Source organism: Canis lupus, chromosome 12 (genome assembly GCF_003254725.2).
Source record: "Canis lupus dingo isolate Sandy chromosome 12, ASM325472v2, whole genome shotgun sequence".
Classification (NCBI taxonomy): Eukaryota; Metazoa; Chordata; class Mammalia; order Carnivora; family Canidae; genus Canis; species Canis lupus.
In genome coordinates, this window is record NC_064254.1 from 70,540,046 (window position 1) to 70,557,851 (window position 17,806).

Consider the following 17,806-nt stretch of genomic DNA (forward strand, 5'->3'; position numbering starts at 1 on the left):
TGAACAGGAAATCTGGGTCACGGCATTTAGCATAATTGGTAGTGATAGTTACATACCTGTGTAATTGTGTCCTAGCCCTCTTTCGGGTGTAAATCCCAAGACAACTAAGACTAGGCTGTTCTTGGTTTGTTTTTAAATTTGTTTTTTTTTTTTTATTTTTTATTTTTTCAAGTTAACAAATGAATGTTATCTTAAACAGACAGCCGTATGGGGCTCATTAGGGAACACGGCCGTGCCCTGCCCACACCAATGCCATTTTCACCTCCTCTAAAACAACTACTTTCAACTGTTCCAGCTGAATACTTTGGCATTTTGGGGCTATTTTTGTAAACACCATGCTTATATTACTTTCTCTTGGATGTTTAGTTGTAAACACTGACTGATGAGCTCCCTGTTGGAAGAGAAGGCTTTGGTTCTCCTTCCCACTTCCCCACTATGCTGACACTGTCTCTGAGCCCATTCTCCCAACACAGACCAACAGTGATTGTCGTGAGCATTATCTCGAATTATCATTATGGATTATTACGGATTCTCTGCCGAGTCATGGAGCATACGATTTTCGTGCTCCCCTTTACACAAATCCTGACACTAAGTTAATAATTACCTGTAGTGTGTTTTCAATAGTTTATCACTCTTTCAATCCTAACTCTTTTCTAATTGTGCAACTATCTCTATACATTTATTAGGTATTCCATCAGTTTTCCTCTTTTGGAGAATTCTTCTGGAATCTTCTGGCTGGTTCCATTCTAAACAACCTGCTGAACAGATGTCATTCTGGAATTTCCAAAGTTCTCTTTTGGATTATTACTTGTGTTTCCTGATTCTGTAAATCCTTTGTATCCTGCTTTCTTTGTTTCTCTCTTTGGTGAAGTATATCTTCCAAAGGCTCCTTGAGAAAATGGTATGTGTAAGGTAAGAGTTTTCTGAATCCTGTATATATTTTGAATCCTGTATATTTAAAAGTAGGATATTGTAAGGTATGTCTATCCTCACAAATCATCATTGGGGCCACTTGATATTTCTAAGCTTCTAAATTAGAAATGATTCTCCCTCTAATTTTTGAAGGCACCTGGTCTCTTCCAGCTACTCAGTATTGCTGTTGAGAGGACTGATACTCTTCAGATACTTTATCTTATCTATGAAGTCTGTATTTTCGCTTTGGAATCTCTTAGGATTGTTCTTTGTCCCCAGTGGTATAAAATGTCCAATGAATGTTTTTTGTTTTGTTTTGTTTTGTTTTATTTTGTTTTGTTTTTTAATTCATTGTGCAGGGCACTCCATGACCCTATCAGTGGGGAAACTCAAGTTAATTCTCAGAATATTCCTTTGATGATTTTTTTACCTTCATTTAAATTTTTTTTCTCATAAAGAGGAATTTTTATTATTCAGAAGTAGAATCCTTAGACTAATTAAAAAAAAACCTCTCATATTGTCCATCTCTTTAATCTTTTTGCTATATTTGCTGGGAAAATGCAATGTCGTCTTCCAATCTTTTATTTTAGTTTTTCATATCTGCTATGATAATTTTAACTTCCAGGCATATTTTTGTGGTTGTTCTCTGAAAGTACCTGTTTTAGGAGCGCATTCTTCTCATTAAAATGAAGCAAAAGTCTTATCTCTTCATGTAGTCTCTCTTTCCTGCAGGGTATTACTGTCTGTTTTTCATATGTCAAATGAGATGCCCTCCATAAGACAAGTGTTGATCCACTGCTGTCTACTCACAATTATGAGCAAAGAGCTTGTGAGCATACAGAAACTGGTAATTAGGCTCCTTACTCTAGGGTGACCCTGCTAGGTTGCTTCCTTAAGGAATCTTTGTATCCTTTGTTCTTTTATTTCTGGACTGACCAAACTCCCCAAAGATTCTTCAAATAGCCTTCCTGGGGAAACCTGATTGCCAGGGTTCTGAGTCTGGTGAGAAAGAAGGCTGTGGATCTCAACGTTCCATGCGTGAACACTCACATTTTTAATCCCATTATTTTCAGTGTGGTACCGCTTTCTCTCTTCCCCCAGATGTTCCCAAGTTCACTGACCCTCTGTTTTGCCCTAATCATGGAATAAAACAGTGGGGTCCCAACTGTATGGATGAATGAGGGGATCCGGAGGGGGTCCAGTGTTGCTCTTAGCCTATCTTCCTGTGATTAAGCTCATGTTCACTTCCCAATTCCAGATACACACAGAGGCCATTTCCTGAGCCTTGGGGAGTGCTTCAGTGGGAACTGCATTGCTTCTGGACTTTGCCCACTGCTGGTTTTAGGATTCAGCAGTTTCTCCGTCTACATCTACTTTCCAGCTTAAACCATGTGTTGCTCTTGTCTCCTAACACATGCTTTTGTCCTTACACACGTGTGCTTTTCGAATAATTCTTTTTCAGCTGTTTCATTAGGATCTGGAAGGTAGTTAACACACCATAACTACCATCGTCACCTGTGGCACCTCATCGGGGAGGGCAGTGCTTGGCACTTAGAAAGTCTCTTATAAATATCTGCCGACAAAGAATAAATAAATAAATAAATAAATAAATAAATAAATAATAAATATCTGCCGACTAAGTGAAGGAATCATCACCACGTGTAATTCTTCTCATCCTCTTCATAGAAATGAGGCTCTACCAATTGAACAAATTCTCTGTATTTGTCCCATGCAGATGTCTCCAAACTACTCTGAGATATTAAATACTCATTGCTGTTCTAACATAAAACCATTTATGGAGCTCTTTGCTCTCCCAGAACATTGATCACTACGGTGAGGATATTTTTTGGGGGGAGCTAATGCACTATGTAGACCAGAACTGAATACCAGTCTCCAACAATGACAAAGAACTCCGGGGCTGATATTGCCATCTGTCCTGGTTCCCACTTAACATGTATATTAGTTGTTTGAATAGATTCTTGGATGGTGAAGGTCACTTTATTGCTGCCCTTTGAGTATGGGGTCATCATGAATAACCTCAAACTGCAGCTGTGGCCAAAGAGAAAATGACTTCAACTGTTGACAAATGCTCTTGGTACAGACCTAATGGCGGTCTAATCACATTAAATATAGAAAATATGAGACAAAGGAAAACATGGACTTACAAAAGAATCCCACCGCCTACTTCCTGACGTGTTTTCTTCCCCTGAAAAGAAGTACTTCGAATGTATATTCCATGTGCTTGGGTGTTCTCTCTTCGGCTCCCCCTCCTTATGTTATTTTCAGTTACAAAGTAATAGTTATGTTAAAGTGAAAATATCCTTAAAATCGATCATTATTGTCCTTCAGTCCTGCCTTGTTGGTTATGAACACACGTTATACATATGAAAATAGGCTCCTTGTTTTTGTTCGGGCCACCCTTAAACAGGCGGCCTCGAACTGCATTTATTCATGCTGAAATAAATGTCACGTTAGGGACAGAGAAAGAACGTGAGAATCCCATGCGATGAGAATCAGTCTTGAGGCAGGGAACTGCTAGGCCGTGAAAATAAAACAATAGATGCTGGCTCAGGCCAGAGCCTTTATCTCCACTTTCATGCCAGCGCTAGGTAGCGCGTGGAGAATCCTCAGCATGGAGCCCTGCTCCATCAAACACCCACTCGCTCCCTGATCTACAGCATCAAAGTCTGGGGCTTCCCAATTACTCTGGGATGTGTGTGCAGGAGGCTGTTTTCGGAGGAAAGGTGTGGCCCTGCCCCTGGGGTCCCCTGGCCCACCTCCACTCTCAGGCTCCAGTGACCACCTTTGAGGCAATCTCTCCGAATAGATTCCTTCATTCCTGTGAGCAAAATGTCACTGTTTCCATTTGGTTATCATAAAAGCACATGCATCTTCACAACAGCCACTTAAATTTAAGCTTCCTCCAGAGGTCGAAACCTTGAATTCCATTGGCAAGTTCTTCCCCAAAGCAAAAAATGGCATATAGGTCTCAATACCTTTTAGAAACAGTTAACCGTTCCTGGAGAGAAAAAATATTTTTCTGGTACTAATTCAAAATTGAAGTTTGTCAGCTAGTCCTTGTGTAGGAAGTAAAATAGTGAATGTCAAATAACATCATGGATATTAGTTTGCACAAGGATTTTATTTTATTTTATTTTTATAATAAATTTATTTTTTATTGGTGTTCAATTTACCAACATACAGAATAAGACCCAGTGCCCATCGCATCAAGTGCCCCCCTCAGTGCCCGTCACCTATTCCCCCCCACCCCCCGCCCTCCTCCCCTTCCACCACCCCTAGTTCGTTTCCCAGAGTTAGGAGTCTTTATGTTCTGTCTCCCTTTCTGATATTTCCCACACATTTCTTCTCCCTTCCCTTATATTCCCTTTCACTATTATTTATATTCCCCAAATGAATGAGAACATACAATGTTTGTCCTTCTCCGATTGACTTACTTCACTCAGCATCATACCCTCCAGTTCCATCCACGTCGAAGCAAATGGTGGGTATTTGTCGTTTCTAATGGCTGAGGAATATTCCATTGTATACATAAACCACATCTTCTTTATCCATTCATCTTTCGATGGACACCGAGGCTCCTTCCACAGTGTGGCTACTGTGGACATTGCTGCTAGAAACATTAGGGTGCAGGTGTCCCAGCGTTTCATTGCATCTGAATCTTTGGGGTAAATCCCCAACAGTGCAGTTGCTGGGTCGTAGGGCAGATCTATTTTTACCTCTTTGAGGAACCTCCACACAGTTATCCAGAGTGGCTGCCCCAGGTCACATTCCCACCAACAGTGCAGGAGGGTTCCCTTTTCTCTGCATCCTCTCCAACATTTGTGGTTTCCTGCCTTGTTAATTTTCCCCATTCTCACTGGTGTGAGGTGGGATCTCCTTGTGGTTTTGATTTGTATTTCCCTGATGGCCCGTGACGCGGAGCATTTTCTCATGTGCATGTTGGCCATGTCTATGTCTTCCTCTGTGAGATTTCTCTTCATGTCTTCTGCCCACTTCATGGTTGGGTTGTTTGTTTCTTTGCTGTTGAGTTTCAGAAGTTCTTTATAGATCTTGGAAACTAGCCCTTTATCTGATGGGTCATTTGCAAATATCTTCTCCCATTCTGTAGGTTGTCTTTTAGTTTTGTTTACTGTATCCTTTGCTGTGCAAAAGCTTCTTATCCTGATGAAGTCCCAATAGTTCATTTTTGCTTTTGTTTCTCTTGCTTTCATGGATGTATCTTGCAAGGAGTTGCTGTGGCCAAGTTCAGAAAGGGTGTTGCCTGTGTTCTCCTCTAGGATTTTGATGGAATCTTGTCTCAGATCTTTCATACATTTTGAGTTTATCTTTGTGTATGGTGAAAGAGAGTGGTCTAGTTTCATTCTTCTGCATGTGGATGTCCAATTTTCTGCACAAGGATTTTAAAGCTTAAATGTTTTTCACAGGGTTCTTTCGCACGACCTTTAGTAAGTCCAGGGAAGAGTCTTGTAACAATTTTTGAAGGAACTTTTGTTGAGATCTATTGCATCCACATAGACTTCTCAATGGCTCAATGATAATGCCTGCAAATACTTCTAAGGTACTTGTCGTGGGCCAGACCCTGTTCTAAGCATTTACATGCATGAACCTATTTAATCCTCCTAGTATCCATTGGAGCTAGACAGCTATTCTCCTCCCGTTCTACAGATGAGGGGATTACCTCACAGGCGAACATCTCGCCCAATATCACCCTGTTAAGTGGCAAGAACACAAGGCCAAAACCTGTCTACCTAAGGTATATTCCACTGTTGGGGGCCTATGCCTTTTAAAATATATATAGAACTTCTTTCTGCTAGGATTTTTTTTTTTTTTTGAAGAAGTTGAATAGTGATAAATTCAAAATTAAGCTCCAAGGGCCAGGGCCTATGATTTTGGAATTCTAAAGCGTCAATTAAAATAACAATACCCAGAAGCAAGGGTGACATTCCATTTCTGAAAATTTAGAAGACTTGCCTATGGTCTCAGAGGGAGGCCACAGGTTATTATTCTGCTAGAAACCTCAGAGTTCTATTTTTGGGTAAAATTGGACCTAGGATTACATAGCTTTTACCCTGGCGTTACAAAGCAAAGAGAAATAGATCACTCTGACGTCATTAAACTGTGTACGTGATCACAGCTTCTCTTCAACAAGTCATATCACGCGGGGCGCCTGGGTGGCTTGGTCAGTTCAGCATTCAACTCTGAATTTCCGCTTAGGTCATGATCTCATGGGGTCATGGGATCAAGCCCCCCGTGGGGGCTCTACATTGCACACAGAGTCTGTTTGTCCCTCTCCCTGTTTTCTCTCTTTCAGACTCTCCAATCAATCAGTCAATCAATCAATCAATCAAATCTTTTAAAAAAAAGTTATGTCCTGAGCCTCTACAGCACGGAATAGGATTTGATGATTTTTAAATGCATATCCGTAGTTCCTATAGAAGTTTATTGCATGCTAAGTTGTTTTTTCTTCCTTTTTTCTTTTTTAAAAAAATTTAACCTGATAGCATGGATGTATTTGCTTTTTTTTTTTTTCTTTATTCCTTTCTTTTTTTCCCCTTCCAGATTCTGTCTGCTAACATCACGCAGTATTAATGGAAGCAGGACTAAGTGGGTAATGCCCTGCTGCCCATTCATGAAGCACACTGAATCAACAAGCTCCTGTTAATCACTAATGTGTGGGACAGTAGAGATCAAAGCTACCCACCTCCTGATTTAATCAGCTTCGTGGGAGGCGCAGACATATAAACAAATGATGCCCGTTCAGTATGGTGCAGGCTAAAAAAAGAAATACAGACAGATGAGAAGGGGGAAGGGAGGGTACGTGGGTGCGTGTGTGTATCACAGGAGCGTCGATACAGAAGGAAAATGGACTCTCCTTGTTAAAGTCAGGGAAGTCCTCAGAGATGACGTGAGATCTAAATCATATCTTAAAGGTGAAATAGCAAGTCACGAGATGGTCCTGGTGAGCAAGGGTGCCATCGATAAAGGAAAAACTTGGAACCCACAGAGTTTGGTGTGTTGGGGGCCTGCAGTGGCCGGGGAATAACTATACAAGGTGGTGTCACATGGAGCTAAGAAGCAAACTCTGGCATCATTCCGCTGGCCATGAACCGTGGAGCTGACCTTGGGCAAGTTTCTTAGTAACTTCTCTGTGCCCTCACTTCCTTACCTAGATAACAGGGAAAGTAACAATACCTAAACTGTAGGGTTTGGGAGGGTCAAACGGGCTGGTGCTACAAAGCCCTTCATACAGTGTCTGGCACACAATAAACGATAAGTGTTAGCTATTATTATTATGACCCCAAAGAGACAACTAATCGCCTATTAAGGTGAAATCTCCTCCATATACGTCTTCACGTAAACAATAAGCAATATTAGATTATGGTTATCGGTTCCCTCGGACAGGTCCTCTCTTCTACAAATTAGAAAGCTACTCCTGGGAGGCAGCTTCCGACCTCAGGAATTCTGGATGATGCCTGGACGGCTAGGTCACAGCTCACCCAGGCATTCAGATCTCCTAAATTCTGAAGTCAGATGATTGAATGGGCACAAAAAAATAAGTGCAAGAAACTCATACTGTCCCTAGATACCTTATGTATACACTTTAGAAAGAGAAATGGATTAGTTGAGACATAGAAGGCTTGCCTTCTTTGAGGAGATGGAGCATATTGGGAAGAAAAAGTTCTCGTCTGAGGCCTGTAACTCAGACTAACCCTGTAAATTTTAATTGGATTTGACTTTGACATCTTACCCTCCTATTGAGTAAATCTGGGCATTGGAATGGGAGAAAGACCTGACAAAATTCATTTTCTAAAAGCTGGCTCCAAAAAAAATAAATAAATAAAAAAAATAAAAGCTGGCTCCTTCTACCCGAATAATATTAAATGATCACGATCACTTCAGTAGACCTCAACTCTCACTTCCACAGGCATCACTGGGAGACACAAAAGAAGTTAGGACACACAACACTTACGTTTAGATTCCGTATTTCATTGCTTTCCATGTGAAAGTTTTAAATCATTTTAAATTTAGAGACCTGCTAAGGAACGGCTGCGTGGATGACATTAACGGGCTCAAACGGATGCGCTCCCCAAGAGCCCAAACCTAGCAGAACAAAGTGCCATATTAGGAGAACTCCTCTAGTTTTCCTAGATCAGGCCAATTTGTCCTCAGGATCTCTTAGGTTTAGCTTGTGAGGTGGGGTGAAGGCAGAATGAACAAAAGAGTATAAATACCTTCCCCTCAATCTGTCCTTCTCCCGAGGGGGGTTTTGTGAGCAAATAAACCTTTATTGCATACTTTAAGCAGCTTCTTTTAGCATATTCTTTTTTTGATTTACTTTTTATTCTAAAATGGTAAATAGAAAATGAACTGCCTGCATCGCAGTGACAAGGCTGAAAAATCAGGGAGTGGCCTTTCGAATACTACATCTGGCCTACATCTCCAATACTAGCATCTTTCCTAGCACGTTTAGCCAGGGGGAGACACCACAAAACGACCCCAAGACCCATGGAACTGAGGATCAGTCCATAAGGTGGCAGTCACTAGGTACAGATTTTAGTATGGGTGGTGACAATACACTACTATGTGACTTTTTTTTTTTTTTTTGAGGTTTCCTATTTGTTTAATGGTGTTTTGAAAGATTTTTATTTGTTGTTGTTAAAGGAGATTTGGTATCAATAGAAAGGAGAGAGTAAAGTCCTGGCAAATTTGCAAATGAAAAAGAAGCATTTAGCAAGAAGTAAGAGAGGACTACCTGAGGAACAGGCTTTTTTGAAGGGCAAAGACATGAAGGTTTATGATTCTTTTTTTTTTGGTGGTTGTGTGCCTTGAAAAGACAAGATAATTTTAGCTACAGGAAACAGCAGGGAAGCCCCAGGGCTCCAACCTGCTGGCCAAGAACCAGCCATTTTTGGATGAAATCAGTTGGGACTTCTCTATTCTACGGAACAATCAGAATTAATGGAGAAAGGTAGGAGGTAAGTTTAAGGGGGCAATTAGCACCTCCTCCCTCCACACACACACACACACACACACAAACACACACACACACCAGCAGGGCTAATATGCCAAGTGATCGGTCAGGTTGTATGAGGAAAGCCATCCAGGACAGCTCTGAAAGTGCACAAAATTCAATGCACAATTAAATAAATTAAAGAAATGACTGAATTTACTTGGAAGCATTCTGTATTTATTGTGGACTTTACTCTGCTTTTCAAGTCATGTGGATTTAGAAAGTAATTTAGTAGAAATTAGAGATTAATGAAAAGAGCTACTCCTTAGTACAAGTTCTCATTTTAAAGAAAATAAATGCATTAATGAGGTAATTATGGGTTGTATGCCTAATTCTCAAGGTGCTCTATGCTGAGGACACCCAAACCCCTATCTCTGACAAATACACCTACGCCTCCTGTCTCTGCAAGAGTTACCCAGAGGCTTAGTGCCCTTAAGCACTGAATTGGCCAATAAAGGGTTGCTTTTAGAATATCAAATATCTCAGGGACTTAAAACATCACATGTGATTTCAAATAGATGCTTAAGTGCTTCCAAGATAGAAAGCAACTGTCCAGAAGTAGAATTGAGGGAATAGTGGTGGGGTAAAAAACAGTAAAATAATAAAATATTAATGCCATTATTACCAGAGTGATAAAATAAGAATCCAGAATATTTATAGTTTAGCCAAACACATAAATAGGAACATAAAAATAGCACAGCCTGAACCAAAATAGGGGAAACGAGTAACATAACACATGTCAAACTAAACACAGAAAAAAGCAATAAATTAAAAATTCACGTGAAAAATGGCTTAAGTTTGGCAACTATAGCCCTGAAGGATGGGATAAGGTATCAGGACAAAATTAATGCACCCACTCTTTCTGGAATTGGTCAGGTTTGTATTAAGTCAGCATGGCATTTTCCAGCATGTTAATTTGAGGAATATTGGTCATATGAGACACTCTATTAAGGAAAAAAGTTCTGGGAGCACTTGGGTGGCTCAGTAAGTTAAGCATCTGCATTGGCCTCAGGTCATGACCTTAGGGTCCTGGGATGGAGCCCCACATCGGGCTCCCCGCTCAGCAAGGAGTCTGCTTCTCCCTCTGCCTCTGTCCTCCCCCTACTCGTGCTCTCTCTCTTTCTCAAATACATGAATGAATGAATGAATGAATGAATGAATGAATACATAAATAAATAAAATATTTAAAAATGCATAAATAAATAAAACCAACATATCGTTAAAAAAAAAGTTCTAAGGTCAAATAGATTTCATCATAGAGAAACTGACATTGTGAAATCTTGCAAAACACAAATCTTGTGTTTCTCCCTTGGAATTTCATAATGCACACAAGCAAACTGAAAGCCCTGAGAAGTCCTACAGTAAAGAACTGTTTATTTTCATTTTATACCCTACAGCTCACCTTTATAAGGACCAATAAAAATAAAAACCAGGAGGTTTCATTCTCTTTGCTGACAATTAGCAGACAGACTTTGCTCCCATCCTTTGTTTTTAAAGAGTATTTACTTTAGAAAACTTATAATTGTACTTTCTTCTTATTTTATTTTTTAAAAGATGTATTTATTTGAGAGAGAGAGAGAGAGAACAAGCACAGGGGAGGGCCAGAGGGTGAAGGAGGGAGAGAATCTCAAGCAGACTCCTCACTGAGTGTGGGGCCTGACGTGGGGCTCGACCTCACAGCCCTGAGATGATGACCTGAGCTGAAATCACGAGTCAGACATTGAACTGACTCAGCCACCCAGGGGCCCCACTTCCTTCTGTCTTTAAAACGTACAAATCGTCTTGAAAATTAGATGGGCCTTTTATCAGCATTACGACCCAGGAAGATGGAAGCCACCTTTTTGAAAAGCAAATCTGAAAAACAAAAACAAAAACAAAAACCCAGCACTCCACCCTCCAGTTTCTGTGGGAGGATAGAACCTAATTTCAGTGGGCGACTTGCCCCAGTTTTGCAAATTTGCAAAGCTACCTGCTGTCATAAGATGTGAGGTGTATTTTTCCCATGGATAAAGCCAGTAAGCTAACACGGATGCTAAAGTTAGGGGGAACTATGTGTGAAACACAGTGCTGTTAAGTCCTCTGACTTGAGGACTAGTTATCATTTATCTTGAAAACATGTATTTAATGGGTTGCATCTGCTCGCCTACAAAGGGGGTACGATCCTCTCTGTCCTTACAATCTCTCAGTGGATCGCCCAGATGCACGTCACATTTTGGTTCAATGCTTAGTTAGTAACAAACGTGTTTTCCTTTTCTACTACATCTGCCGACAGGATTTTGGGGTTGGTTGATTTTGTTTTAATTAATTTTCCTCAACATCATACATATCTGAGCTATCATCCCCGACTCCCATCCCATGCTCCCCCTCGACACACCCCGCAACACACACACTTTATATAAACACCAGTTGAAACTGGACACATTTTGGGAAACATCGGTTGATAATATTCCATTTATGGTTTTCTCAAATGACTCAAAATATCTCAAGATCTCAATCACTTTGAGGATGAGGATTAAGAAGGGCGCCTGGGCGGCTCAGTTGGTTGAGCATCTGGTACTTGGTTTTGGCTCAGGTGGTGATCTTGGGGGCTGTGAGACTGAGCCCCACTCGGGCTCTGTGCTCAGTGGGGAGTCTGTGTCTCTCCCTCTGCCCCTCCCCCAGCTCATGAGTTTGAGCATGCTCTCTCTCTCTCTCACATAAATAAATACATCTTTTAAAAAAATAATAAGAATTAAGAAAATTTGTCTGAAAAAGTGACAAAGAACTTAAGTTTGTTCAGGTATCTATCCCAAGCAGCCTTTCTCAACTGGGCTTCCTCATCTGAACGACAAATACAAAACAAAGATTTCTCAGTTCTTTCGAGGATACCACATAGCTAGTACTTTTCTAAATACACAGGACAGAATTTAATTTATTTACATACGAGTGATCTTTAAGGCAAAAAGGCTTACTTCTCTTATGAAACTCTAGTTGACAAAGGCTGGCTCATCTCCACCTCCTCTAAGAGCAGAGCAATTTATTTATTTATTTATTTGATTTTTAAAAGATTTTATTTATTTATTCATGAGAGGCACACAGAGAGAGGCAGAGACACAAGCAGAGGGAGAAGCAGGCTCCATGTAGGGAGCCTAATGGGGGACTCGATCCCAGGACCCCAGGGTCACGCCCTGGGCCAAAGGCAGATGCTCAACCACTGAGCCATGCAGGTGCCCCCAGGGCAGAGCAATTTATACGCTGATGACTCTTCTTCCAAACTTTAGGTCCATCAAAGCAATTCCTGATTTGACATTTCTACTTAGATGTCTAAGAAACCTCTCAACTCATAGGTCTAGTGTGGAACTTTAGTTTTCATCCTAATCCTGTTCCTCAAAATAGCTGCTCTGTCTCAGTCGATGGTAATATCATTCTTCTAGTTGTCAGGTCAAAAAAAACCTTGGAGTCTTCCTCGGCTCTTCTCGTCCACTTATGCTAAGGGAATCTTCTAAATATGTCTAGAGCCGGCCGCTCCTACTGTCTGTAGTGCAACTCTTAGGAGTGAGAAACAACCATCTCATGTCTGGTTATTCCAATAGCCTCTTACTGGTCTGTTTGCACCACTGGCCTCCCTGCCCTCCAGTTATTCTCAGCATGGCAGCCAGACGGGTCCTTTTAACATGCTCTCTCTCTGAACTCATCCAGGCACTGTGCTCCTTACTATTCAGACATGCTAAGTACGTCCCACCTGAAAGTCTCTGCAACGACTTCTCCCTCTGCTTGGGAGAGGCATATTCTCTGGCATGGCCACATTCCTCACCTTCAAGTCTTTACCCAAAAGTCACCTTCTCAATGAGTCTGCCTTGGCCACGTTACTTGCAACCCACTCCCCGACTCATGGAGCTCCTCATCCCTGTTATCCTGCTGTTTCTCACCCCATCCTCCATCACCATCGTACTTATTTCGTTCTAATATACTCGGCAATTTACTTAACCCTTTATGTTTATTGATGTTTTCTGACTCTCCTCTCCTAGTTCTAATATTTAAGTACCACGAAGGTGGGGATCTTTGCATCCCAAGTGCCTGCAGAGTTCCTGGCACATAGGAGGCAGTCAGTGAATATTTGAACAAATTAAAAAATTAGAGTCTGAAGCCAGGAGTAGGTGAGATTAAGATTGGATACACAGGAAAAAAGAAATCTCAATAGGCTGGTCGTCAGGTTCAATTATAGGTTAATGAGCAAAATCACAGAATCATCTCCAAGGAAATCGTACGTCCACAGTACATTTCTAAACAGTCTAGCGCAATGAGGAGAAGCTGGCCTGGAGGCAGGGTAACGAGGTGGACTTGGGTGGATTCAGACAGCTTTAGTATTTTATAAATCATTCTAGGTGGGGGGGGGGGGAGAGAAGGAAGAAACTTGAGGGTTACGCTTTTCTTTCAAAATCGATCTGAGAGTAATCTACTGACTAGGAGCTTATTAACTCTTCTTAAATGAAAACTGGGGTCATAAATCCCTACTGACAAAGTGGCGTTGCAAATAATTTAAATTTGACATTACCTTCTAGGCTCACGGGTGATAACTTCAATTTCTTAACCAAAAACTGAAGGAAGATTTGAGTTATGAAGTTGATGTATACTCCATCCTCACATTTTACAATCAAAACCGATGGCTGGTTGATTAGTTGGAAAAAAATGGCTAAGGTGGGAATATGACAACACTTTATACATTTCACTTTAACTTAAAATATATAAATCATCTTTTGAAGGAGAATGAAGGCTTTTGAATGTGGGTCTCGTGACTCATGTTCCTTATTTTCCTCCTTGCAGATTTCATCTACAAATTCATTTCGTTTCTTTAAAGTAAAACCTTAAAGACACTTGTTAGTAATTTTGAGTGGAGACGTCTTCTGATTAATCTTTTAAATTTAGTTCTTCTACCGTATCTCATAGTTACACAATCAACTTTCTAAAAGTATATTCTGTAAGTATATTCTGGAGTGATTTCTTGGGTAATGCTATACTCTCGGAATTGTTACACGTTACTTTTAATTTCTTTTAGATTTTAATTTTTTCTTCATTCTTTTAGAGTTGTCTTATTCTTGTTCACTTCGACAGAATTTTCTGCAACTTAACTTTAGCGAGTCTTTCCAAAGAGGTCAGCTTAGTTTTCATAGAAATGACTTTTTATTCCAGGATCGATTTATTTATTTATTTATTTATTTATTTATTTATTTATTTACTTCTTTACTTCTTTACTTATTTATTTATTTGAGACAGAGGGAGTGTGCGCAAGTGGGGGAAGGAGCAGAGGGAGAGGGACAAGCAGACTCCGCACTGAGTGTGGAGCCCGCAAAGGGGGTCCATCTCATGACCCTGGCATCATGACGTGAGCAGAAATAAAGAGTCAGACGCTGAACTGACTGAGCCACCCAGGCGCCCCGCACGTTTGAGTTTCACATTTAGATTACTCAACACTGAATTAAAATACATAACTACGCAGAATGCTATTAGCACAAAAAGTTTGGGTGCAAACACGACCAGTTATTGGTATGTGCTTGGCACAAGTGGCAGAAACAAAAATGCAGAGTGGTCTAGAGACTACTACACTGGCCGCAGGCCGCTCATGCCCGAGCCACACTGGGCATTTCGTCGAGGACACGGTGAGCGCTGGTGTTTGGTTTTTGCAAACATTAATCAGTTCTCCAATTGTCTGACATCAACCAGGTGCTCTACGATTCAATTCCATTTTGGCATTAAGTACCCAGAGGTAGCACAGACCTCCCCAAGCTCAGGGCTCAGTCCCACAGGACTGCCCTCACCTCAGATGCTAGCCTCTAGTCCTGGGTCCCCAGGCTGCCCACATTTCTGCCTGACTTGGTTTCACACTCAAGGGTTCCCCCCATCCCAGGTTCAATATTCACTACAATGACTCACAGAGCTCAGGAAGACTTTTGATTACGGATTTCTGATACAAAGCACACGACTTAGGAAGAGCCAGATGGAAGACGTGCACATGGCAAGATAAGGGAGGGTGACGAGGGGCTGCAGATCTTCCATGCCCTCTCCAGCTGTGCTGCCCTCCAGCTCCATCGCTGTGTTCACCAACCCAGAAGCTCCCTTAGCGTTATTGTTTCAGTTTTTAATTGAGATTTCATACCCGGGGATCACTAATGAAATCACTGGTTACCAACTCAGCCTCCAACCCCTCTCCCTGCCTCTTCCCTTGGGGGGCGTGGGGCTGAAAATTCTAGCTACTGAATCACGTGGTTGGTTCTTCGAGTCCCCTGTTCCCCCATGAGTCATTATTAGCAGACCATGACATACTCTTTCACCCAGAAAACTCCCAACAGTTTTAAGAGCTTTGCTCCAGAATGGTGGGGAGGAGGAACAAAGACTAAATATATTTTTTAGTGTATTACAAATGGTTTCGGTACTGCAGCGAGCATATGCATTTATCTGCTTTCCCTTTGGACTGTGCATTCTTTGAGGGCAATTGTTTCTGTTTTCCCCACCCCCCATCCACTACACAAAGTGGATACTGAAAAATTTTTAATAAAGGAGCAACTGTTTGAAGCAAGCGAACTGCACTTCAGTAGTCTACAATACGGCTCAGTAATACTCACAGGACAGAACTAGACATTTCAATAGAAATGAAACCATCATATGAATTATAATATTTCATATAACGAAATTCTTACTAATGAGTTATCGGGATGCAGAGACCCCGATACTGAGCCCCAAATCGGCCACCTACTCACTACCTATGATTGGGCAAGCCGTATAATCACGCTAAGTCTGAATGTTCTCAACTCTGCCACACAGGAAAAACAAAACCCTCTCTAAAAACACGGCAATATTTTAAGGGTTAAATAAGAGAATGTGCCAAAGCGCTTGTAACTTTAAGACACTGGCCAAATAAAAGCAATTAAGGTGTTATTAAACATACAACATTAATAAACATGTAAGACTGACTTCTGAACGGCACGAGAATATTAATGAAAAGGTACAGAATAAAACATTAGCTATAAAATTTATGTAATCCCGAAAGAGGCTGAAAATTTTGGAGTTGCATACATGGTTCCATCTGACCTCCCAACTCATAAAGTTTGAGGAGGCTGCGGTGTCGGAGCAGAAGGGACATCGTGAAGTGTATTAAAAATGATCTCGTCTTCAGTGCACTTTGGGCCTGATGCTCTAATCAATGGGAAATTTTCTCGCATAAAGGCTGGAGGATACAGTATATCACATTCAACTCTTTCCAATAAGGTTATTTATTGCTATTCAATTCACATTTCCCTCAGGTTTTGGCAAGATTATAGAATTTATCCTCCTACAGAGTAGCCAACCAAGTAAATCACATTGCATACTTCCGTCCTCGCACATTTTTCTTACCCAGCATTGGTGGCTTATTTTGTGTGTGTGTGTGTGTGTGTGTCCCTCAGAGGATCTTAAAATTCAGCTGTACAAGCTTCCCTTTTATAATTCTGCAATTTAGTATTATGGCTTCTTTCCTAATATTTTCTTAATAAAAAGCGTCGGAGGGGGGAGAAAAAAGAAACCCACTCGGGTAGTTTTCAACAAAACGAGAGACAAGGTGATAAATATTATGGATGAAACACTTTCCCCTTGTAGACAAAAGGTACCAGTTGATATTAAAACAAGAATAATATTATCTCTGCTACAGGGTCTCAAAACACTTCATTAGAAAGACACCACACAAAGGGCGGCACTGGAGCGGCCTCGCGGGAGTCCTCAAGGGCGGCGGTGGGGAGGGAACCCACTCCCCCTGCTTCGTGCCAACCATTCGGAGTAGGAAGTCCAGGCCCGAGGTCCGCCCAGGTCAGGCAGTACTTGAACCCAGTGGCTCCTTTGTTTTCTTTTTTTTTTTTTTTAATATTTTTTTAAATTTTTATTTATTTATGATAGTCACAGAGAGAGAGAGAGGCAGAGACACAGGCAGAGGGAGAAGCAGGCTCCATGCACCGGGAGCCTGATGTGGGATTCGATCCCGAGTCTTCAGGATCGCGCCCTGGGTCAAAGGCAGGCTCCAAACCGCTGCGCCACCCAGGGATCCCTGTTTTCTTTTTTTAAACCAGCTTTGGTAGGCAGCCCCTGCGGTAGGGAAAGTAGACCCCATCATTCACCCAAGTCACCTGTTCCCACTTCCCAGTGGGCGGAAAGGAAACCTCTCGGTGGTAACACCCTGGACCACCCACGCTGCGCTGCACGGTAGTCGCTACCCCCGCTGTGCTGTTCTCTGTCGAGTACCCGAGTTCCACCAGCGATGGCACAGGACTGCGCTGCGGCTTCCCGGTCCACTCCGCGGAGCCCCGCTGTGCTAGACGGTACCACGAAACTCCCGAGGGGAGCCGGGGCAGATACCTACGTTCCCGACAGGCCGCAGGAATGACCCGTCTTTGTACCACAACGTACGGATGGTCCCTGAAGTCAGGGGCCAAACATACCATCCGTAAGGAGGGGTCGGTCGCTCAACACCTCAGAGTTAGCCAAACAGCTCATGACGGACAGAAGAGGGAATGGTTGACTCTGCGCAGCAAGGAGTCGCAGCACCTGAAAACCCGACCAACTCGAGCCTACGTTGTCGAGGCCGTGATGAGAACACGTTCTTTCCGGAGACTGGGGCAACCTCAGTGCTGTAGATGCATTTGCAGGAAGCTTCTGAGTGCTGCCCACGGGTCAGGCTCTTGGTCAATTGATAAATTCCGATAATCACCAACTTTAGGTTAGTATTGCCAAGTTGTTGTTTTTTTTTTTTTCTCTAAAATATATTTATTTATTTATTTATTTGGCAGAGAGAGAGAGAGTGCACAGAGAGAGGGAGCGGCAGGGAGAGGGAGAAGCAGGTTCCTCACTGAGCAAGGAGCC

General features: G+C 41.8%; 1 protein-coding gene and 1 long non-coding RNA gene across 8 annotated transcripts in view; one reads left to right on the forward strand and one right to left on the reverse strand.

The window, feature by feature from the left end:
* HS3ST5 (heparan sulfate-glucosamine 3-sulfotransferase 5) overlaps positions 1-17,806 on the reverse strand; it is a 254,480-nt gene that overhangs the window by 116,090 nt on the left and 120,584 nt on the right. The window lies entirely within an intron of this gene.
* LOC125752282 (uncharacterized) lies at positions 785-6,693 on the forward strand. Its single transcript, XR_007401400.1, has 2 exons — positions 785-912; positions 6,493-6,693. It is a non-coding gene; the product is annotated as an uncharacterized LOC125752282 (long non-coding RNA).